The sequence below is a fragment of the Adiantum capillus-veneris genome, chromosome 1 (genome assembly GCF_014529385.1).
Source record: "Adiantum capillus-veneris isolate H3 chromosome 1, ASM1452938v2, whole genome shotgun sequence".
NCBI classification, from domain to species: domain Eukaryota; kingdom Viridiplantae; phylum Streptophyta; class Polypodiopsida; order Polypodiales; family Pteridaceae; genus Adiantum; species Adiantum capillus-veneris.
Genome location: NC_140931.1, coordinates 36,102,228 through 36,127,130, shown reverse-complemented (window position 1 = coordinate 36,127,130; position 24,903 = coordinate 36,102,228). Strand labels below are relative to the sequence as shown.

At 45.5% G+C, this 24,903-nt stretch overlaps 1 protein-coding gene across 5 annotated transcripts in view; it reads right to left on the bottom strand.

Moving 5' to 3' along the window:
- LOC147464547 (serine/threonine protein phosphatase 2A 55 kDa regulatory subunit B beta isoform-like) overlaps positions 1-24,903 on the bottom strand; it is a 185,070-nt gene that overhangs the window by 45,669 nt on the left and 114,498 nt on the right. The gene's annotated exons all lie outside the window — the stretch shown is intronic.

The window sequence follows — 24,903 nt, the reverse complement described above, 5'->3', positions numbered from 1 at the left end:
ACACTCAGAGGGGAGTGACACTCCCACAGGCGGAGGTGAGCCGAGCTAGACGACAACCACGAGTCACAGGCTACAGGGGCGCGAGCTCCCACCACCGACAGATCGAGGAGATCCAAGCCCGGGAGCGCCGTGCCACTGAGGAGCGAGTAGCTCAGATGAGGGCCGACCCGACAGCTTTCATCCGGGTAGCCTTGGCACCAGCCCCGCCCATGTACCACATCTTACATCCCCCCATTTGTACAGGATGGAGCTAGATAGCTTGATGCATTCTCATTCTCATGATTGTACTACCTTGAGCATATAGACATGCATATACCCCTAGAGATAGAGCTCCATCCCTCCTCAGATACTCCCCTACCTACCTACATTCAGTTCAGTTTTGTATCAGTTTTGTTTCATTTGTCTTTCCGATAGACGGATGACATACACACCATGTACATTTGATTTGTCTCATAGGCCGATTTCGGCCTGACATAGACGTTAAAAATCTTTCTTTCTTTCTTTCTTTCTTTCTCTCCCCCCCCCCCCCCCCCCCCCCCAAAAAAAAAAGTGTGGCTTGGTACCTTTTTGTATTGCGAAATCAAAATTACACGCCTAAAGGCATTACACCATACCGTAGGCACACACACATAACGGATCTGTTAGTGAAAAAACTCCTAAGATATTCAATGATTACAAACCATAGGGGAAAAACTACCAATGATGCAAAGTTACAAAAAGATGGGTCAATACAGCGAAATCTAGAAGCAGGGGAATGAGAAAAGAGAGTAGCAAAGAGCTGAAGCAAAACCAGGCCACCCTAACGTCAAGAGGAGGTTGAAAACTCCACCAAGGAATCTCTGATAGCCAACTCCAGATCTCCAACGTTGTATACAATAGCACATCCCAGCAGAAGAGACATCACGACCGCAAGAAGACTACACATCAAAAATCCGGAGAGAGAGCCTCTAGCCATCCAACAGGGCTATGACATTCTGCAACCTACAAGCACGAGCAGTATATAGTGCAAATCTGAAGGCAAGGCAGGAACCGCCCAACACACCCACCAACCAACCCACACCCACCGAACCAATTCCAAACAGCATCACCGTGAAATGCGTTTCATTGGCCCTAAAACACGAAACGGCCAAAACGGCTGAAACGTTTCACCTCATGATTGAAACGCCAGGAGGTGAAACCGCCGAAACAAAAATAAGGTTTCACTTAAAGTTCAGCATGCCTTTGTAATTGGTCTTTGTAGCAAGGTCTCCTAAGCTTGGCTACAAACGGAGAACTTCCTAAGACTCTGTGTGTGTGTGTGTGTATTCACGCTGCAGTCATCAAGCGGTTTTAGGGTTTGCGCAGCAGGCTGTTTTTAGAGTTTGCACAACAGACAGAGGCCTGTTTTTAGGGTTCGCACAGCAGACAGAGGCCTGTTTTAGGGTTTGGGCAGTAGACAGAGGCCTGTTTTTTAGGGTGCACACAACAGACATAGGCCTGTTTTTAGGGTTCGCGCTGCAGACAGCAGGTCATTCTAGGGTTCGCGCAAGCCAGTTTAGGATTTGCAATGCAGGCATAGGGTTTGTGATGCAGGCAGCAGACAGTGCTGACTGTCCAAAGCATCTTGAGTGAAGTAGTTTTGTCAGCAATAGGCCAACTACAGTGGCAAGTCAGTTAGGGTTTCGGCCAACTAAGGGGGATTTTTTAGCGGCAAAGGAATTGCACAAATTGTGGAACAAATGACAAATAGAACAAGCGGACATGAGGAAGCAAAACGACAAGGACGACCCCTCGGAGGAGCCATCCAAAAATGCAAAGTGGAAATGCAAGGAACAATCAACAGAATCAACCGTAGCCTCCTAGGCACGATAAAGACACTTGAGAATTGGGTGACGGCCCACAATGAGGAGATTGCACGACTCAAGGAGCTTGAAGAGGTGCGCTCACAAAGTGCACTCGAAGAAGGGGAACTTCAACCATCGGCTGTAATAGAAGAGCTCAACACCATAAAAGAGCAAATGCGGGTCATCAAAGAAGAGGAGCAACAAAATAAAGAAATGACGACTTCTTGGCTGGACATAATTACAAAAAACTCAAAAGAAAGCGGATGAGGCCGAGAAATGGATTGAGGTCACCAAAAAAGGCAAAGGCAAACAATCAACCCCCACACCCACCATCATTAACATGACACTAGCGGAGGAGCAAAGGAGAAATGTGCGTTCCTTACATGTGAAGATTACCGGCCTCAAAGACCAAGATAATGTTGAGGAAGAGGTCAAGGAACTCATGTTTATGATGGGGGTTACGGCACCAACGCATACAAAGGCTTGGCGAGTAGGTAACAAGAAAAGCGAAAGCAAGGGGGAAACTTCCAAGGAAAGAGCGCTTATCCTCCGCTTCCCCTCTCTAGAGGCAAAGGACTTTTTGAAGAAAAGACCCACTCTTCAGAAGACGGGTATTTTTCTTGGGGACGACCTCACTCTTGCATATTGCTCATATGAAGGGGGTAATGCCAGAGATTAGAGCGGCAAGGGAAAAAGGAAGACTGCTTTTTACAGAGATGGGAGGGTTGCGATAATGGAGCGAGGCTCCACATGACCATGCGGGACCTATAGGACTAAATTAAAGGTGGCCGCCTAGAACTGTAATGGATCTCTACACCTTGATGTAGGTGCCTTTGAGGATAGTTTCACCGAGAGGGACATCATTTTCTATTATGAGACAAATCAGGCTCTTGGGCTGTCCATGCCACAAGTGAGCAGATATAGATGGGAGACAACTTGCAGACAGAGGACCCGGTCAGAGCATCGAGGACGGGGCTCAGGGGGAGCGGCAATTTTATTTAGGGAGGAGTTGCAACTATTGATACATATAGCACGCAAGGATGAGCAAGCTAGGTACAGGTGGGTGAGACTGAAGGCAGAGACGGGCAGATATCTCTACATTGCTATTTGTTATTTCCCTCCTAGTACGTCAATATATGCACCACCTAGAGGACGATCCCCCTTTTCTATTTTGGATTATGACATATGGGAGTTTTCCAGGGATGGTCACATTATCATACTCGGGGGCTTCAATGCTAGGACTGCCCATCATCAGACAATACTCTATGATACTTCAGAGGAGATGCTTGAGGAGCTTGATGTTACAAAGATCGGCTTATTCAGACTATCACACGATGAGGAGCACACTGAATATGGCAGATACTTGATACATATGGGGACTGCACATGGACTGGCCATTTTGAATGGCCTGCAGAGATTTCCTACATCAGGAGGTTTCACATGTTTTCCACACCGACATGGGGCTAGCACAGTGGACTATGTTATGGCCCAGCCACGTCTCATTCCATTCTTTCAGGATTTCATGGTGGGCACTAGGCCAGTTGGAGTAGCAATTCATCATGCTATCTTGTCTTTCACTCTCATGTTTCAGTTTAGCACAGCTCCACTAGGAGAGGTCTCCACACACACTCGGTATACCTTCATGAGGGAGACAGATCCGTGTACATGGATGAGATACACAGGCAGCTATGCACCCACGAGCCAGGACGGCCACTAAGGATCTTGGCTTTATACAGGACAGTGGTAGGGCAAGTACGCACTACGGATGGTATGTCTGACATGGCCCACTCCACTATTGGGATGAAGCACGGATGCCCCCTATCTCCGACTCTTTCTGGGATGTATGTTGCCTAGAGCCAGAGACATAGCTGCACTACACATGTCACTGCCCGGTGTACTATGAGATACGAGGCCGCTTCCACTGTCTATTCAGAGAGGGTTTTGGGCGATTTTCTAGAGTCATGAGATACGAGGATCAGAGATGTCTTGGATTGTTTCTACTAGAGTTGTGCAGACATAGAGAGAGCTTACTAAGGACATCACGGGAGCGCCAATCTCAACAATAAATCACAAACTTCTTTACACCAGCCAGGGGACACCAGAGGAGCAATCATCAAAGCAAACCTCAGATCCCACCCACACCGGAGGTACGTTGATTGATCGAGCCATTGAGCTACGTAGATCTACGCACCCATGACCACGGGGGGCCTCACATCATCGATGGAGATGCCAATAGAGAATCCAAATCATCCTAGCTCGACATGAAAGACGACCAATCAAAGTATTGACCATGGAGGATATTGATGAGATTCGGCAGCGATCGAGGGTTACCTTTTTGGGAAGAGAGATATACATGGACATAAGTGTATGGAATGCATGGACTCTACAAAAGGCGCGCACACACACACACACACACACACACACACACACACACACACAGTAAAACATGCATGATGACTTGCATTGAGTGCTGCTTTGAAAATGCCTGAGCATTATGTATTATGCTCAAAAAGATCTTTCATTTGTTACCCATATTGATATTTCATGATAGTTAACAACTTTCCAGAGACGGAAGGGCTTGAAAGCTTCTAGAAGATTCTGGGAGTTGGACTTAAATTTCAAAGAAGCCCTCAGATTGCAAAGGAGGCCTGAAATTTCAAAGAAGGCCTTAGATTTCATATGAGGCCTCAAATTTCAAAGAAGGCCTCAAATTTTGTAGGAGGCCTTAAGTTTCAAATAGGGCCTTGGATTTCAAACTTCACCTCTAAATACAACACTTTCCCTTCACTTGAACACCATTTTCCACTTACTGAATTTTTAGCCCAACATCAACCCAAGAAACCTCTTGCCCTATACATGTTGCTCCTCTTTTCATTAAGTTGTACATGTTACTTCTCGCTCCCATAAGCCCTACATGCTACCTCTCTCTCTCATGCAAGCTTATGTGAGGAAGGAAGGAAAACCGTTTCTCGTTTCCGAAACCATGATTGCATGAAGCAAAATGCACGGTGATTCCATGCTGAATTATTTCGGAAACGGTTTTCAAAATTGCAAAGATTGTAGACAGGAGTGGAATGAACATGTTTGCATGATGCGGGGACACCTATATGCGTAGTATGGTTCAGAATTGTAAGGATTGTAAACAAATGTGGAAGAAGCATGTATGCATAATGTGGAAACACCTAATTACATAGTGTGCATTTCTCTCTCCCTCTCAAGAATTTTCTCCCTCTCCCTCTTCTATTGCGGTTCTCAAACATGAAGAAGCAAAATGGCAAGGACCACCCTATGGAGCATGCCATTCAAAAATGCAAAGAAGAAATGTGCAAGACCATTAACAAGATTAATAGCAACCTCCTAAGCACAATAAAGACACTCGAAGAACGCATGTCGGTCCATGAAAGCACGCTAAACACACTTGAGGATCGTGTGACGGCCCAAGATGAGGAGTTCGCGTTACTCAAGAAGGAGCTTGTAGAGGTGCGATCACGACACACTCCAAGAGGGAGAGCTTCAACCTTCAGTAGTTGACAAACTCAACACGAATAAATAACAGTGCATGCCATCAAACAAGGGGAGGAGCAGCACAAAGAAATGATGACTTCGTGGGTGGATGTTATTACAAAGACCCAACATAAAGCGGACGAGAACGAGAAATGGATCGAGATTGTCAAGAAAGAAAAAGCAAGGAAACAACCCCCACACCCACCAAAATTAGCTTTACATTAGAAGAGGAGCAAAAGAGGCATGTGCGTGCCTTACACGTGAGGATTTGTGCCATCAAAGACCAAGATAATGTTGATGAAGAGGCAAAAGAACTCATGACTATGATAGGGGTTAATTAGCCAACCCATACAAGGGCTTAGAGAGTGGCGCAATAAAAAAAGTGGAAGCAATGGGGAAACATCAAAAGAAAGGGCACCTATCCTTTGTTTCCCCTCCATAGAAGCGAAGGACTTTTTGAAGAAGAGACCAACTCTTAAGAAGATGGATATCTTTCTTGGAGATGACCCCACGCTCTCGCAGATTACTCCTATGCAAGAGGTACTGCTGGATATTAGAGCGACGGTAAAAAAGTAAGATTGATTTTTTATCGAGATGGAAGGGTGGTGATATTGGAGCGATGCCCGGTATGATGGTGCGAGACCTATGGGAGCATGGAATTGTAATGGGTCACTTCGTCTTGATGTAGAAGCAATTGAGGACAGTTTTATGGGGAGAGACATCGTCTTTTACTCAAAAGACAACCCAGGCACCGGGACAGCTTATGCCACATGTAGCTGGATATAGGTGGGAGACAACTTGTCGAGCAGAGATGAGATAAGAGCATAGGGACAGAGGGCCGGGAGTAGCAGTCCTGTTCAAAGAGGATCTACAGCCGCTTGTGCACATTGTTTGCAGAGATGATCAGGCCACATACATGTGGGTGAGATTTAGAGCTAAGACAGGCAGATCCTTGTACATTGCTATATGTTACTCTGCCCCCAGCACATCAGTGTGTGCCGCACCTACAGGACAATTCCCTTTCTCTGCATTAGACGAGGACATATGGGAGTTTCCCAGAGATGGTGACATCATTCTCTTGGGGGACTTTAATGCCCACACAAGAAATCATCATACATTTTTTTATTGTACCTCAGATGAAATACTGAGAGAGCTAGATACGAGTAATTGGGGCTTGATAAATGCTCAGAGGATAAGCAATACACTGAGTACAGGAGAAATCTGATGGAAATAGGGGCCTCACATGGATTGGCCATACTTAATGGCCTATAGCGATTTCCCGTAGCATCTTGGTTTACTTGCTTCCCACATAGGCATGGGGCCAGCACAGTGGACTATGTCATGGCACAACCAAGCTTTGTCCCTTGCATTAAGGATTTTACAATAAAACCAAGACCAGTAGGTGTAGTAGTGGATCATGCTCTTTTGACACTTTCAGTCTCCTTTCATTTCAATACACCTCATGTGTCAGGAAGGAGGACACATAGCCCCTACACATTTACACCAGAGACCAACTATGTTTATACAGAGGAGATCTATGGTCGTCTATGTACAGCTTGGCTGACTCTCAATGGAGAAGATCACCACATTACTCACTGAGACATTGCATCATGCAACAACACAGGCATACCCAAACACTCAGCCTCATCAGAGAAGCCGTCCTAGGCGCATGCCTTAGAACAGTTGGTATGATGAGAAGTGCAGAGAGATGAGAGCACAACCTCAGAGGGATCTTCTCCTAGCAGGTAATCTCATCAGTTAGGAATATTCAATAGTTGGCACATCACAATGCAGCACGAATGCTCACATATGCATGTTACAAGACACAACATACAGTGCCGCTGAGCACTCCCCCGAGACAAACGGTCTGCGGTATGAAGCTACTCAAAGACTACCTCGTCACCCCCGCCCCCCCCCCCCCCAAATAACCTAAAAAGGTCCGGGCCATGAGCTCAGAGCGACTATACAACCAAACACTCCCCAGACAGCAGTCTGCATCGCTTGGAGGTTCAAGCATACAACCAAACGCTCCCCAGACATCGGTCTACGTCGTTTGAAGGTTTTCTAGCATACAACAGAACGCTCCCCAGACATCGGCCTGAGTCGTTCTGAGGTTTTCAAACATACAACGAAACGCTCCCCAGGCATCGACCTGCGTCGTTCCAAGGTTTTCAAACATACAAGGAAATACTCCCCAAGCATCGGCCTGCACCGTTCAGAGGTTTTCAAACAATACCAAAACAGTATTTCTCATTTCTCCACCCGGGAGTAAAATCATCAATCAATGAAACCAATATTAAAACCAGAGTCAAACATTCCAAATCGGCTGCAAGACAGGTTCAAAACAGATACCATCCATTTCAAACAAATTCCAAACACAATCACCAACAAGTTCTCAAACAAATTTCAAACTTAAAAAGCAATCTCGACATCAGTCGAGCTCGAAAAGTTGACTAACTTTCCATCCTAAAACCTGCACAAAAAAATAGGGTTAGGTTCCTTCCATAAGGTCGTAGCTGACCGTAGCATGATCCACAAGTCTTGAATATACCTAGATGAATCCAGGATAAGCCCAGATTCACCCTTGAAGGAAAGTGCAAGGTATAGACCCATGGTAGTCACCCACAAGACGATATAACCATCAGCTCCATCATGCATAGTATTGACTAAATACCACGACATCCCCACTAACGTCGTCAGTGCCCAGTAGTGGGTGTAGAACTAGGTACTAACATATGCTCCCCAACACAACACACACCACACGCACACACACATGAGCATACATCAACACAAAGTTCAGCGTACTGAGTTTCTCTCATGACTCCGGAGATCAAGGGCAGACTCAGCCATAATGAAGCCTAGCACTAAAAGAAGCATGGCACAAATGAGGTAGTTGATAGGGCATACGCACCATAAAAGATAGAAAGAATTAGCACAATATCAATTGGTCGTAACTCGGACGAAAACTTCACAATGTGAAGTCTGCATGTCCGCTATACGACTAAAAAATATTCCTAGATGAATCCAGGATAAGCCCAGATTCACCCTTGAAGGAAAGTGCAAGGTATAGACCCATGGTAGTCACCCACAAGACGATATAACCATCAGCTCCATCATGCATAGTATTGACTAAATACCACGACATCCCCACTAACGTCGTCAGTGCCCAATAGTGGGTGTAGAACTCTTGAATAGTCGAAACAAGCCTCGACAAGCAATGTTCCTGTGGCGGTGATGGTAGTCCCAAAACCTGGCAATCACATTGGATTTGCAAGGTTTTTAACTCGAAAAGAGATACCTTCTCAGAGATGTCGAGAAATTTCAAGATATAATCTGCAAGGGTTTCCATGGCAAGCATTTCAGGATAACCCACTCTGCCAGAAGTTGCACTCCAAAGGAAGATGTCAAAAGCCATATAACTTTGAGCAAAAATTTTCTTGAAAGCTTGCCAAGTCCTTGGAGTGTGCACCTTGGTAGCTATAGACATCAACATCTACATCACACTGCTTCTGAGAAAAACAGTGACTCGAAACAAATCCGGATCCTTCTCTTGCAAGTGATATCTAAAGCTTATGCCCTGTAAGAGATGAGCGGTGAAGACGGGAGCGCGCACGATGCGCCATGAAGTAAGGGTAGGAGTGGCCAATAAATACGCGATCGGAGCACGAAGCTAAAATTTCCAATGAACTTTGGAAGTGCGATCTTGCTCTGTTTGCTCTTTGGTAGGACGGGTATGCTTTCAGAAAAGCACACACCTAATGCTCTGATACCATTGCCACAAGACAGGCACCACGTGCCAATAGAAAAGAACAGACTGAACAGAGTTTTAGCACTTCAATAACAACTGAACCGAAAGAGAGAGACGACACGCGGCACGGAGTGGCGGAATTCCACCCCAGAGAGTATTGGCCCCAAACCTTGGCGCTTCTTTCAGTATTTCTTTATATTGCATCAACAAAGTACAAGCCGGTACTCCATCTTCTGCACCTTGTCCAAAAGCATGCCAAAGAATGAGCCCATGGCCTCATATTTAAAGGCCCTAGGCCCCAAAAGCAGTTTTACATGGAAAGCCTCCAAACTCAAAAACATATGGTCCAAAAGCAATGCCCAAAAGCTGCCAGCGTAAATCACGGAAATCAGTCACCTGCCGCGTCAATAGTCAACACAAAACGCGGAAATCCGTACAATCTACCACGTCATCAGTCAACAAAAATCTAGAGCGTACGTACGACTACCACGTCATCAATTGTTGCACAAGCCTTTTGTGCGTGTGGGGGGTCTTGCTTTATTTTAATTCCTTTATGTCTCTTGGGCCCCATCCGACGGGGTCCCATAAGTTGGTAGGACTTCTTGTTCTGTTGTTGCTTGCTCTTCTTAGGGTTTGGGCCGCTCGGCCTCAATCTGAAGGTTGGCTCAGTTTTTCACTGACTTCACACGTCTGCAGCTTGTGACAATTGTACTATTATGATTGGACAAGCACTAGCACGGTTGGATGCATCTATCCTTGAGTAGAAGTTGACAAGTTGGGAACAAACTGAGTACGGGCAACGGGACAGGCTGGTTTCAAGAGAGGCTTCTCCATTCTTGACCATATTCTAACACTCAGAGCCATTGTTGAGGAGGGTAGGCACATGGGAGACATATTTATTGTAGCTTTGTGGATTTTCGCAAAGCATTTGACATGGTGCCTAGAGCCAGATTGATGCACAGACTACAGGAGATGGGAGTGCCCAACGAGTTGATTTGGGGGACTATACGCATCAGTAGTAGGACATGTACGCACTCCAAAGGCGATATATATATACCTAGATGAGCCCAGGATAAGCCCAGATTCACCCTTGAAGGAAAGGGCAAGGTATATTTGATTCAGTGCACTCCACTATTGGAGTGAAACAAGGTTGTTCATTGTCCCCTACTCTATTTCGTATGTATATAGATGAGGTTTCTAATTACATTGACCGAGAGGGTGACAAAGATGTCTGGCTGGCAAGAACATGGATTCCATTGTTGTTATATGCTGATGATATTGTGTTGATCTCTGACTCACCGAAGGGTATGCAACGACATTTGGATGCGTTGCGTAGCTTTGCAAAGGATAGTGGATCATCTGTAAACCTTGGTGAAACCAAGGTTATGGTGTTAAACACAACACCGCAATGGATCCGACCAGTGATCGGACGAAAAAACAAAGATAACCGCAATCTACACACTTAGCAACACTTTTATTACTTCTGGATACTTAAATAATTGAGAGAGAGACGACATGGCACGACGGAGTTCCAAGCCAAGACGTATTGGCCCCAAAGACTAGCGCCTCTTTCTGTATTTCTTTATTATTACTACTCACAAAGTACAATTCCCGAGGGTCCGACCCTCTCTAAGAGTTTGCGTCCAGATGCCCTCTGAGAAGTGGCCCTCTAGGCACTCATTAAGAGTACCAGGGATGCCAAAAGCAGAGTCCCAAAAGCATAAGTTCTAAAAGCACTTGATCTTAAAAACTTCTACACCCAAAAGCTAGCGCTAAAAGTTGTCAAAAGTTACCGACGTAAAGTGCGAAAATCCGTACAGTAGCGCCACATGTCATGCTCATACAACTGCCACGTCATTAGCCAACGCAATTTGCAGGTGCCCGTACAGTTGCTGCCCCGTCACTGACTGGTCACATATCCCCCTCTTAGAGAAGAGTAATCGTCCTCAATTACACCTGCAAAACAACTATAGGACAGAAACTTTCTTCAATAGACACTAACTCTTAAGTACCCATGTACTAGAGTCCACAACAACGTACATCCACAAAACAGGCAGTTCATAAATCACACACTTAGTTCACACTGAACACCGTTTCAATTATTCAGTCTAGTCATCTTATCCGTCCAAAAGTCTTGATGCACCTAGATCCCTGTGTAACCATCTCACTCACCACACTATCTAGTCATCTCATTCATACGGGAATCTTGATGCACTAGAATCTCATTCCGTCATTCAACATTCCTCATTAATCACCGTCATTCATTTAAATTCCAAAACAAAATTCATCATTTTTATCTTGAATCGAAAAGTTATCGGATTCATTCGTGCGTTGCCGTCACTCCAAATTGGTTTCATGTGCGGATTCCTTGCCATGTCATCCTTGATTTCACTTGCAAAACAGGTAAAATTTCAAGCAAAGGTTCATCTCCTTGCAAAAGAATGGATGTCTACCTCCATGCTTCCAAATGCATGTTCCTCCCTCCTATTACTTGCTATATGTACACAAATAACAAGAGCTTCCAAAACATTAATTTTACACATGCAGAAATTTTTTGCAGAAACCCTAATTTTTCGAAAGTGTCAAAATTGAAATCCGTTCATGTTAATGGGTAGGGCTCGTTGAGAGGATCAACTTTGCCTTCTACTACATAACCATATTCTCAACCGCTGAGAGATTTTTAGAGATCTCTGCAACATAGAAAAGCGTCAGAAAGCATGTTTTAAGAGCTTTTTAGGGCAAAAACGAACTCCTATGCCTTCTTTCCTGGTTCTCCTTTGGTTTCTTCTTCATCCCACTCCATAGCACTCGTCTATAAGTTGACGTAGGATCGGTTTGCTCCTAAAAAAGGGTTCTACATGTCAACAGGATTGTGTTCCGGGTTGCAGAGGGCAAGGGAGCAAGTTGTGCTCTGATACCACTGCAAGCTGCAATCTGCACACTTGACAACACTTTTAGTACTTCAAGGCACATTAATAACTGAGAGAGAGACAACACACGCGACGGAGTTTCGAGCTAAGACATATTGGCCCCAAAGACTGGCGCCTCTTTCCGTATTTCTTTATTATTATTGCTCACAAAGTACAACTCCCGAGTGTCGGAGTCTTTCCGAGACTCGGCATCGAGATGCCCTCTCAGAAGTGGCCCTCTAGGTACTCATAAAGAGTACAAGGGATGCCAAAAAGTTCTAAAAGCACTTGTCAAAAGTTGACAACATAAAGTACGGAAATCCGTACACTAGTGCCACGTGTCATGCTCAACGTAAATCGCAAAAAAACGTCGTACATCTACCATGTCATCAACCAACGCAATTTGCACGTATCCGTCCAGCTGCTACCACATCACTGACTTGTCACAGGGAGACTGTGGAGTACACAGATGCATACACTTATCTTGGGGAAGTCTTTACTGGGCCAAGGTTTTCACCAGCAAAGACTAGACTGACTAGAGCGTATGCGACCTGGCGAGGATTGGAGAGGATGTGTTCGTAGGTTCAGTTCCAAGAGCCCCAAACAAAGCTCTTGCTCTTTGATACCTTGGTAGCTTCACCTATGCTCTATGGGGTTCATGTTTCGGAACCCTCTGAGGGTCAGGAAGGGTGGAGAGGTAAAAAGAGTCCCTCGGTATTTATGGTCTCTCGACTAATTAGAGCCAAGGCCTCCGTGCCACATGAGATCATTAGAGCGGAGTTAGAAGGACCCTAGAGATGCTTACCATATTAGTTTCCTTCATGCACAACTTATGGGATACTACCAGAGATAGATATGCTAGATTGGCCCTTGAGTCCTCCAGACAGTTATCTTTACACAGAGAGATTGGTAACTCTCGGACTTGCAATAAGCATAATGTGCATCGCCAACGGAACTCTTCTTCATTGACCCAACCCCCCGTCTCACATCGAAAAGAGTGGGAGGTAACCTGGATCACCGACATAGGGATATGATTAAGGGTAAAAGAGTGTTATGGTTTCCTCTTTCAGCAAAGAACACGGTTTTGTCGTTGGGACAGACATGGGTGGTGTAATGTAAGGAGCGTCACTCACCGAATGTCACAAACTGGTGACGTGGCAGGCCCTCGGACACATATGACGTACCGGCAGCCCATAAAAGGCACCGAAAAGCTGACACGTGGCAAATTGTATGGAACCCTGCAAATTGCGTTCATTGCTGGCATGGCATTTCGTAAAACGAGTTGATTTGCTGACGTGGCAGTCTGTATGGATCTCCGCAAAACACGATGGCCAGCTTTTGGACATAATGCTTTTGAGTTGAAGCTTTTGAGTTTGAGATTTTGGGGCTCTCCTTTTGGGCATCCCTTGTAACAATAAATTAGTTTGTGGGGGCCTCATTACTCAGAGCATCTAGACGCAGAGTCTGAGTGTGAGTTCCCGCAGACTACCTTGTACTTTGCACCCAGATTAATATAAAAAGAAATACCAAAAGGGGCGCCAGTCTTTGGGGCCAATACCTCTTGGCACGGAGCTACGTCGGGCCGTGTCGTCTTTTGTGAACTATTTTAAAGTCAATCTCTGCTGTGTCATGGTAGAATCTAGACTTGGGGTGTCCAAGTTTGTTACGGTGGTATCAAAGCACGGCCGATTTCTCTTCTACCGGGAAATCCAATCCTTTTCTCGCGACACTTATGGATTCCAACAAGAATCAGTCGACTTCTCCTGTATCTGCTAATGCGGGAGGAGATGACGACGAAGATTTTGATGACTTAACAGAGGAAGAGTACGGGCCACCTCGGCCTACTCAGTACGAGTTTCAAGAGATGGAACGTCAACAGCAGGTTAACGAGTGCACAAAGCAAATGATGAAATTTGAGAAGGATCCTCAGTTTGCAAACTTTTTGTCCTAGCAATCCATTGCAGAAGTGCACCCAGTGGCAGAAAGCCACAGAACCACCCATCAAACCGGCAATCAAGAAACCTCCTTCTTCGAGGATGTTTAGAGAGCAAGAATTACAAGAGGTGGTTCAGACACAGATCAATCGGCTTTTGGGCGTGAAAAATCAATCCAAAAAGGAAGTGAAAAAGCGCAAGAAGGAACCTGACTACCCTGGTTATTTAAGCCACCAATCTTTTTTTGCATCTGCAAGAAAGCAGAAGCAGCGAGTACGATTTGAAGGACTACCGAGTTCTTCTTCTTCTTCTTCTTCTTCTTCTTCGTCTGAAAGAGAAGGAAAAAAGCAAAGCTTCTAAAAGGGCAAGCAAAAGGCAAAGAAACCCAGATTTCGCCAAGTTTCTGACAGTTCTACAGAGGAGTCATCTTCTGACAGTTCGGACTCCGACGACCGTATGTTTTATGCAAAGAAGAAGCATTTTTATAGAGCCAACCAATATGACTTCCTTATAGACAAAAGCAAGAAAGTAAAAGAATTCAAAGAAGATGGAGTCTAGACAGTCGATTAAAATTGAATCCTTTTCTTGGTTCCGAGATGCTCCGAGGGCTTTGGACTTCATTCAACAGTTTGACATAGCCTTCTCTGGAGGGCACTACTCAGAGCACTCCAAGACTAGGAGGGCTACATCTTTGTTCAAAGGAAATGCCCGAACATGGTGATCCACTCTTCTTTTGAGGAAGGAAGCTCCAGTCAAGTGGTTGAAATTCAAAAGGCTCTTTATTTGTTCTTGGCTGACTCGGGAGTACGAACGAGATATACGAACCGCTTGGAATCAACTTCGGATGACAAAGGGAGATTCTTTGGACGCTTATTGCGAGAGATTTTGGAACTCTTTTCTACCAACCTCTTCATTTAAGGTCTCTTTTAAGGAACAGATTGAGCAGTTTTGCTGCAGACTCCCTACAGAAAATCCAAGACTACTGCTTGGAACAAACGTCGAATTCTATTCAAGAATTGATGGGTCATGTGAAACGGGATTTCGTGATACATTCGGGAGATTTGACTTACCCTACTGATGAGATCTTGACTCAGAGAACCCAGCAGACCTCTAACAATGAGAGTAGAAAGAGAAAGAGTTTCCAAGAAAAGAAAGATAAGGATACACGACCCCGGCTCACTCTTCGAGAGAGGGCCAATTACATCAAAGAAGGGAAGTGTTTCGGTTGCGGGGAACATGGGCACATCTCCGCCGCAAGAACAAAGTGAAGACAGGCCAGAGAGTTCAAGAGTAGTAGAGGAACGTGGAAGAATAGACAAGATGAAAGCAAGACTGGTACCAGATTGCATGGGTACTGACCCAAGCCTGATTGATGAAAGTACAGAGCTTTGTCAAGCTTGGGGCAAAGTGATAGATCAAGAAGCCCTGCATTTCTTCGATGGAGGAGCCAAGGCCAACTTCATTTCACCCGAATTGGCGGCGCGGCTCGAGCTTACACTCGATAGGATGGGACCACCAACATAGGAAGTTCTAGCGGCTCGGACGGGACATAGCCATTACACCTGTCATTGGCAAACTTCGGTTGCATTGTCAAGGGTATTTGGGACACGAGGGCTTTTACATAATGCTCTTGGAAGGTTGTGACGTCCTCCTAGAAATGCCTTGGGACCATAACAACGCCGTGGTCGATTATCGGGCAAAGAAAGCAACTTTGATGAAGGAAAAGGGTTGAAAAATTGTACTTGACGTAAAATTGAAGGGCGAGTCTGTCTCTATTGTATCTGCTTTGGCCATTTCCAAATTAATGAAATCCAGTCTCTTTGTTCACTCAATCTACTTGAAAGAGTTAAATGATGAAAATAGAACGAACATGTCTTAACTTCATAGAGAACGCCAAGATTTTCCCCACACTCATGCCGATTGTTTCTCTGAGGGCCTAGTTGTCCCCATCTCCACCTGAGGATTATACCATTGATCTGATACCTGGAAGCACACCACCGAACCGGCCACCTTACCTTGTTAGCCAGTCCCAGAATGAAGAGATTATGAACCAAGTAACAGACCTTTTGGAAAGGGTCTTATCCAACCGAGTACTTTACCCTACTGCTCTCCAGTGTTGTTGGTTTTAAAGAAAGACATATCTTGGAGAATGTGCATTGATTACAGAGCTCTCAATAAAATCACCATCAAGAACAAATTTCCAATTCCAAGGATCAATGACATTCTTGACCGACTTCAAGGATCCTCTTGTTTCAGCAGGATTGTTTTGAAAAGCGGATATCATCAAATCCGAATCGCGTCGAGAGATGTGTACAAGATAGCCTTTCGGACGAGCTTTGGTTTGTATGATTTTTTGGTGATGCCTTTTGGCCTTACCAATGCTCCAACAACTTTCAACCGAATGATGGATAGGATTTTCAAAGAGTATATATAGATCATTTGTTGGTACTTTCTTTGATGACATTATAGTCTTCTCCAAGGATGAAGCAGAACATAGACACCATCTGCTACAGGTCTTTCAAGCATTGCGAGATCACAAGTTAGTTATCACTGCCAAAAAGAGTGAATTTTTCTTACCGGAGATGCACTTTTGGGGACACATCGCCTCAGCAGCAGGAGTACAGATGGACCCATCCAAGATTGAGATTGTACGTGATTGGCCCGATTTGAAGAATGTTCATGAAGTTAGAAGCTTCTTGGGCTTGTGTTCTTACTACCGGCGGTTAATTCGAAAGTTTGCAGAGGCAACTTCCCCTTTGCACATTCTGACACAGAAAAGAGTCTCTTTCTCGTGGGGACCCACATAGGTGACTTCCTTTCAGACGCTGAAAGAAAAATTGACTATTGGACCAGTATTGACTTTGCCGGAATCGCAAAAGTCATTTGAAGTATATTGTGATGCTTGTGGTCGTAGTCAGGGAGCGGTCTTAATGCAAGAAGGCCATGTGATTGCCTATGAAAGCCGATTGTTTTCAAGGCCAGGATTGACAGCACGGATCTATGAGAAGGAGCTTTTGGCAGTGATCCATGCTCTTACTCGGTGGCAACATTACTTACTCGGAGCCTATTTTACGGTCTTCACCGATCATCAGAGTTTACGCTACTTCTTGTCACAGAAGCAGCTTTCAGAAAAGCAGATGCGATGGGCTAACATCTTGTCACAGTTTCACTTCCAGATTGTCCATGTTCAGGGACAGAAGAACTTGGTGGCAGATGCTTTGTCTCGGAAGCCGCTAGTCTTGGCTATTTCCGCGATTCATCATAGAAGCTTTGAGGACATGGTTGATCAATACGCCACAGATCCGGATTTTTTAGATGTATTCACTCGAATACACAATGGGAAGGTAGTAGCGGGATATTCCATACGGGATGGCTACTTGATGAAGAAAACGATGTTGTGTGTTACACAGCCGTAGAGGGAAAAGGTTCTAACCGAGTGCCATTGTCCACCTTTTACGCATCACTACAGCATCGACACCACCTTGAAAGGTGTAGAGCGTTACTTCTTTTGGCCGAGACTCAAGAAAGATGTGGACAACTTTGTATGCAGTTAGTTGCTTGGTATGCCAAAAGGTCAAGTTTGACAGGCATAAAGAACAAGGATTGTTAGAGCCTTTACCCATTCCCACCTGCCCCTGGGAAAGTATTGCTATGAATTTCATTTGTTGGTCTCCCGAAGACACAGAGTAGGCATGATGGCATTCGGACTGTCATCGACAGATTTTGCAAGCAAGCTCACTTCATTGCAGTGAAGAAAACAATCAAGGCAGATCATTTAGCAAGATTGTTCATTGCTCAGATTTTTAGATTACATGACATGCATGAGACAATCGTCTCTGATAGAGATCCCCAATTCACGAGTTTGATTTGGAAGGCTATTTGGGAGAACATTGGCACACGGTTGCAGTTCTCGTCATCATTCCATCCGCAGACAAATGGGCAATCTGAGATTGCAAATTCAGTTGTATTGGATTTATTAGAGTCTTCCATTTCTGATCAGAACACTCAATGGGAAAAAAAAATTACCCTTGGTGCAATTTGCCTAGAATAACACGATCCACTCTTCGACAGGAAAGGCGCCATTTGAGTTCATTGAAGGTGCTCCGAAGGTTCCACCCTTCCTTAGCACCAAAGATAAAAATTTTGAAGACAAACAGTACACGAGGAACTTGGAACTGCTTTTGCCAAGGTCCAAGAGGCTTTAGCGAAATCTAAGAAAGGACACAAGAAGGCAGCATATCAACACCGTCGCGATTTGAAATTAAAGGAAGACGATTGGGTGCTCTTACGTTTTGAAAAGGCACGCCTAAGAAAGAAAAAGGGAAGGGAGCAGCTTTTTCGAAAGCTTAGCATGCGGTACTATGGCCCTATCCAAGTAAAGAAAAGATAAATGATGCCTCCTTTAGATTGAAGCTGCCCGATACTTAAAAGATTCATAATGCATTTCATGTGAGTCTATTAAAGCCTTTTAAAGGCGATGTGCCCGATAGGGGGAGCCAGATGAGCAACCCGAAGTGGAGGAAAGCGAGGAGATACTCGTTCTAGAACAGATATTGGCACAAGGACAGAAAGATAAGAGGTAAAGTGATTAGGCGGTTCTTGGTTAAGTGCAAGAACTATCCTGCATTGGATGCAAAGTGGACGGAGGAGGAGGACCTAGCAAATACTCCTCAGGTTTTTGAACTTTACCTTGAAGCATTCGGTTTAGCATCGTGTTAGGTGCAGCGGAATGATTGTTTGCGCTTTGCTCAAGATGAGTGCTCCAAACTGTGCTCAAGGTTCCTTTTAGTTCTTATGGCAGGGAGAGCCTTCCGTTCTTAACGAGAGAATGCTATGATCACAAACAAAGTGAATGGACACGGTGCGTGCAAGTGTATGAGACTGAGAGATAGAGAGAGAAAAGAGATACGACAACAGAGACGTTGTAAAACCCTCCTCCGAAGGCCCCACTCTCGTTGGCGAGGGTGGTCTACTTATGATTGCACAATCTAGTACAAATGGAATGCATGAGACTGATGCAAGTCTAGGCTATGTCGACGATGACGACGGTGATGACGAAGTCGACCTAAGGGCTGTAATCTGCAATCTTTCTACTGCTGTCCAAAAACACTATGGGCTGAAATCTGCTAATCTTCTATCTGTTGAATTCTGACTCTATGTCGATGACGATGTCGATGGCGACGATGTGACGACGGCGTGCTGAAAACACAGATGCTGAAATCTGCGTTTTCTGGGCTGAAACTGTAAATCTTGCGAAAACTGACCGTGCGGCGTGTAACTGCGGCGGGAAGGTGAGATGTGCTAGGTTCGCAACTTGATGTGTGATGTCTAACTGCTGAAAACTGAAAACGCTGGTCCTAGGGCTGATTCTGTCGCGACAGATCTGCAAAACGCTGAGGTTGCTGGCAGATGCAAAAACGCTAGGGGCTGAAATTGGTATTTCTGTCGCCAGGATTCTGCAGATGCAAAAACGCTAGGCTGATCTGTTGTGGTCTTTTCGTTGTGGCTCCTCAAATGCAAAACGCTGGCTGATCTGTGGTGTCTTCTCCAAAAGCGCTAGCCAAGTTGCTGTAGAGCAAAATGCTAGAAGTCCTTGGGGTCCTGCTGAGAAGGTGCCTGTTGAGCATGTGCTCCTGCTGCCTCTTCTACCAAATAGAGCTAGCTCTAGTTTGCGTATATATTAACTTAGCAAAATTGCCCTACCTACTTTTGTTGGAAAGTCACTTAAAAATAATAAGTGAAAAATGTCAAAATTAGGGAAAATAGGCTAAATGCACTAGAAAAATCCCCTAATTGATTCTAATGGATTCTGATGGGAATATTGCTGATCATGCTGTGTGCAACCAGAGGATATGCATCTATGCTAAGTAACTGGGCATGCACGGTCTATGAATAGACTCACAAAAGTGCCAGATCACTTCTAATCTAGACTGACTGGACTGACTGAACCCTGATCATGCTGTAGCTTGTCCACGGACACATAGGGTTGGATGTGTCACGTGACATCCCCTCCTTTTCAAAGTGAGGTACTGGAGATCGCCAATAGCATTCGGAATCCTGGAGGGACTCTTCGCTGGCCCACTATGATGTGTGGGTCGAGCGGTACTTGAACTTCATAAACGTCTGCAACGCTTGCTTCTTTGGGCCGCGCCGAAAGCGACACAAAGTCATCTTCGATGCTTCCACTCCGTGTATCCTCATGCGTCTACCTTCTTCAAGAATCTCCGAGGCTGAAAATTCCTGAAACCGCTTCCAATAAAAAAACATGAACATACCCATTCCATGTAAAGTGATTGGAAAAAATCTCGTCTTCCTAAAAGACTGTGCATGCAATGTAGATGAACAAATAGACGGAGTGCCAAACCGTTCACCACACACACGCAAACAATGAGATCGAATCTTTTTCTTCTGATCTAAAGCAATCAACTGTGGCAATTCACAATGGAAATGCCCATGCTTGGTGCTCATACGTTCATGTCCTCTTTCTACAATTGTGTCATGCCAAGGAAGAGACATGGAATGTGACTTCCTTGAATGCTTACTTTTCAGCTTTTCATGAAAAATCTGCATACATTCGTGCTCATCCATGAGAGAAACGTGCTCAACATACAATATGTCATGCCTAGGAAAAGGGATCACATAAAGATCCTGACTTAAATACAGGAACGATCACGAATGAAACATTCGAACAATGCATGCGAATCAATCATGCGAACACATAATACTTCCTCTGAGGGTTCTTTGGACCTAGGGTCAAGAGCCAAGATCGGTGTCACGAGGACGTGGCAGTTATTAACCATGTCACAGAGATGTGGCAACTGCTAACCTTGGTTGTTGGTTTCTTTCCAATGGGGTTTATTTTATTTGTTTTGAGACCCTCTTTTTGAAGTAGCAAACGGTCGGACATTGTATGGCCAATGTGAACGGTTGATTCACCCGCAGACGACAAGTGGTCGGCACTGGAATTCGTATGGTAAGAGGATGTCTAGGCTCAGAGCAAGATCATATAGGTCCCCCCGTCGCACTTAGCAAGTTGGTGGATACTAGGAAGTGAACTCAATTAAGGCGTAAAGTCAAGGTGGAACTACCAACAAAAAGTATCCGACAGTTGGGCCACATTGCATTTTTGGATGCGGTCCCAATGAGGATAGATGGTCAGAAGACCAGTGGGAGCCCAACGGAAGCATCTCCTAAACTTTAGATAACTGCTATTTTGGGCCGTGAAATGTGTTCGCGTCATTACCTCCGGTATGACTAGGGGAACATTTTACAACTCTGCCGCGAAGTCAACTGGGCAACCGGTCAGGATATTTTTAAGCGGCGAGCCCGAAACGGGCAAATGCTTGTAAATGCGCCAAGTGTCAACTTTTCATGCACTTTCCTCCTGCAGAAGAATTGGCGCTGAATTTAGAGAAGGGAGAGGCCTCATTTCAGCTTTTGTCACAGGTTAAGAGCTATGGAGTGCTTTCTTTCCCTCTCATGTACAGTGTGGTGCTAGGAGTGATGCCCTGCACACTACACACTGCTCTCTCTCTCCCCTACGTGCAATTATGTGATGCCCCACAAGAGGGCTACTCATTTGACTGATGTACAGTTGTGTGGGTTCATGCTTTTGTGCTGAGGCAAGAGCCTCCTTGAGCAGGAACAGGGGTAGCTAACTGCTGCTCCAAAGCAGGCACTGGTGAGGGTCATAACCTCACCGTACAGGTGCAAAATCAGCGCTGTGTATGCGCTGTAAATTCACTGTTTTTCAGCCGTACGGACGCCGGGATCATTGGGAATCGTGCCCCACTGGCAAAGGACAGTTAGGGGACTGTTTGGGGCTGAAAACAGGGCAAAAACCAGTAAATACAGCGTGCTGAATTTACTGTTTTTGGACAGGAATCAGAGGGTATACGACAGTGCAAGCGAGTTCCAGCAGGGGAATTGGTTTCTCGCAAGTTTTGGGGCTGTTATGCTGCCGAAATTTGGCCAAATCAAATGGTATCTAGGTGGATACACGTGAAGGATTCCCAGGACCTTACCTTGTAATTTACCCTCCTAAAGAATAAAGAAATACCGAAAGGAGCGCCAATCTTGGGGCCTACAGGTTGTCGGCGTCTGCTCGGAGCATTCTAGCTTCCGAGCCGTGTGTGTATTCAAGTGTTAACTTCCGTCGCAGGTTCTCTTTGCAAAGTACTCTGTGTGTGTGTTTAAAGTAAAGAATTTCGGGCCGGTTTCATGGTTCCATTGCCGGGATATCAATCACTTTTTCCTCAAAGAGTGAGCCTGGATTGTTCAGGGTAAAGACACACAGTGCAAGAACACGGGGATTACACTATGACCGACAAGGGGAAGGGAATTATGGAAGAGGGTTCCTCTCCAAAGGACAGGCAGGAGATTCCTATGGTTTTTGAGATTGGCGAGAGCTCACGGCCACGTCAGTCTGTACCTCCTGTCAACGTGAATGTCCCTCCAGTAGTACAGGGCTTTATGACAGGGCAACTTGACGATGATGCGTTTAACACTCAGTTGGTTGCCGCGGTGAATGTCTTTTCGCAGCTGGTGCAGAATCCGAGGTTTATGGAATTCTTGCAAGCGCCACCAGTGCAACAGCAAAATAGGCAACCTACGCAGCGTACGGAGCTTGTTGAAGCTCAAGCCCAGGTACTTCATGAGGCGCAGGAGGAAAGGGAACACTCGCATGTTGCGGAGTCGGGGGCTCCAAAGCAGGTTCCTCCCGTGCTTGAACAGGTGGCTAGAACGCCTATTCCACAGGTTATGCCAGTTCAGCCCGCCACCTTTCAGAGCCAGCATGCTGCCTTGAATGGGCAGGGAGCTGGATACCAGGCTATGCACTCAGTTTTTCCACCTCCCACGGTACATCTTGGGTATTTCGGGGGTAGATCAGTGTTCCAAAGTATGGCTGGTTATGCGTCTGGAAGTCAGCCATACATGCCAAGAACAGTGTTCGGGGGTATGCAAGGCATCATGCCAAACCCCATGTATGGTACTATCGGCATGCAGCAAGGTTTCCACGACAACCAGGGCCAGTTTGGGGTGCCACAGGGTCATTTTGGCATTGCTGGTTTTTCTGGACAGCAGCCAGATATCGCACCTCTTACGCAAAATGTGAATGGCCAACACGTGCCGATCATGCCTAGTACAGTGCCCATATTGCAGACCATCCCGTATGACAACTTGGGGGCACTAGAGAAGCCGAAGGCTTACAAAGAAGGTGGTGCAGCGATAAAGTTCAGTACCTTCAGTGGTTTCGAGGATAAGACAAAGGCACTCACTTTCCTCCAACAGTTTGATACAGCTTATGCGGGAGGGAATTTTACAGAGGCCTCGAAGGTCAGGAAAGCTGCCACTTTCTTAAAGGACAATGCGCTGACATGGTGGACGACATTGTTAATGCAAGGACAGGCACCCGCCACTTGGGTTTACTTCAAGCAAATGTTTGCATCTGCTTGGCTATCAAATGAATTTGAAGCCGATGTCCTGACACATTGGCACCAGCTTACGGCAGCTTCGTGCAAGAGCTTGCTGGAGTACAATAGGAGGTTTTGTAAAGCATTACTCTCAGTGACCTCCTACAGATTTGTGACATTGACAGAGCAGATAGAGAAGTATTGTTGTGGGCTGCCTAAAGGGCTTCGCGATTACTGTACAAAGAATAGAGTGGCTACCCTTACTCAGCTTATGGAAGTTGCGAACACAGGTCTTGCCCTGTTGAAAGGAGAGGATAATGGATTTCCGAGCAGTGATAAAGGAGGGCAGCAAAAGAAAAATTCAGCGAAGAAGCCCTTTGTGAAAACGGCTCCTGATGCGTCACAGGGGACGGAACAGGCCACCAAAGACAAGGATTCAGCTGGGACTTCTGGAGCGCAAGCAAAGAAACAGAAAAGGAAGCCTTTTGTGCGCAAGTCGCTCGAGGAAAAGAAGGTCCTAATGGCTGAGAACAAATGCTTTATATGCGAGCAGCCTGGTCATATTTCTATCAATTGTCCACAAAGGAAAAGGCCAGCTGACTCAGAGGATAAAGAAGACCAGAAAGGCAAGAAGCCTAAACCCACGGCAGGTTTAGTGCCAGACATGGTGGGTGACAGGCCCAGCACAGATGCCAGTGAGTTATGCAGGGCATGGGGTAAATTTAGGGATCAGACGATACTCATCTTCTTTGATCCAGGTGCCAAAGCCAACTTTATCTCACCAAAGTTAGCTATGAAGCTGGGCATCAGAGCTGAACAGATGGGGTACACCGCAGAGGCAGGGTTGGCATGTCTTGGCCACTCAGAGTGTGTTACTCCCATCGTTGGAAAACTGCGTCTGCATATTCAGTCGTATGTGGACACTGAAGAGTTTTACATCATGCCGCTGGAAGGTTGTGACGCCTTGTTGGGGATCCCGTGGATGTTCCAAGTGCATGGAGTCTTGGATGCCTACAACAAAAAGATCATTGTACAGCATAGGGGCAAAACTCACATCTTGGATGTAAAGCTTAAAGGAGAGTCAGTCCCTATTGTATCTGCTTCTGCTATCACTTCTGTAATAAAGAATCATCTTTCTGTGTACTTGATTTTTGCACGTGATGTCTCAGATAGGGATCAGTCAAATTTATCTGTGTTAGATAAAGAAAGGTCAGCATTTTTGCAAAAGTTTAGTGACTGTTTTTCTGATTCATTACCGTCACAATTGCCGCCAGAGAGACCTGAGGACCATTGGATAGATTTGGTGCCAAGGTGTAGCCCACCAAATACCTCCCTACAGGGTTAGTGCGGCGCAGCAGAAAGAGATTATGGGCCAGGTTGAGGAGTTATTAGAGAAGGGGCTGATTCACCCTAGTTCTTCACCCTTTTGCTCCCCAGTGCTCCTAGTGCAGAAGAAGGATGGCTCATGGCGCATGTGCATTGATTACCGTGCGTTGAATAAGAATACCATCAAGAATAGGTTTCCTATTCCTCGCATTGATGATATTCTCGATCGTTTAGAGGGTGCTGCAA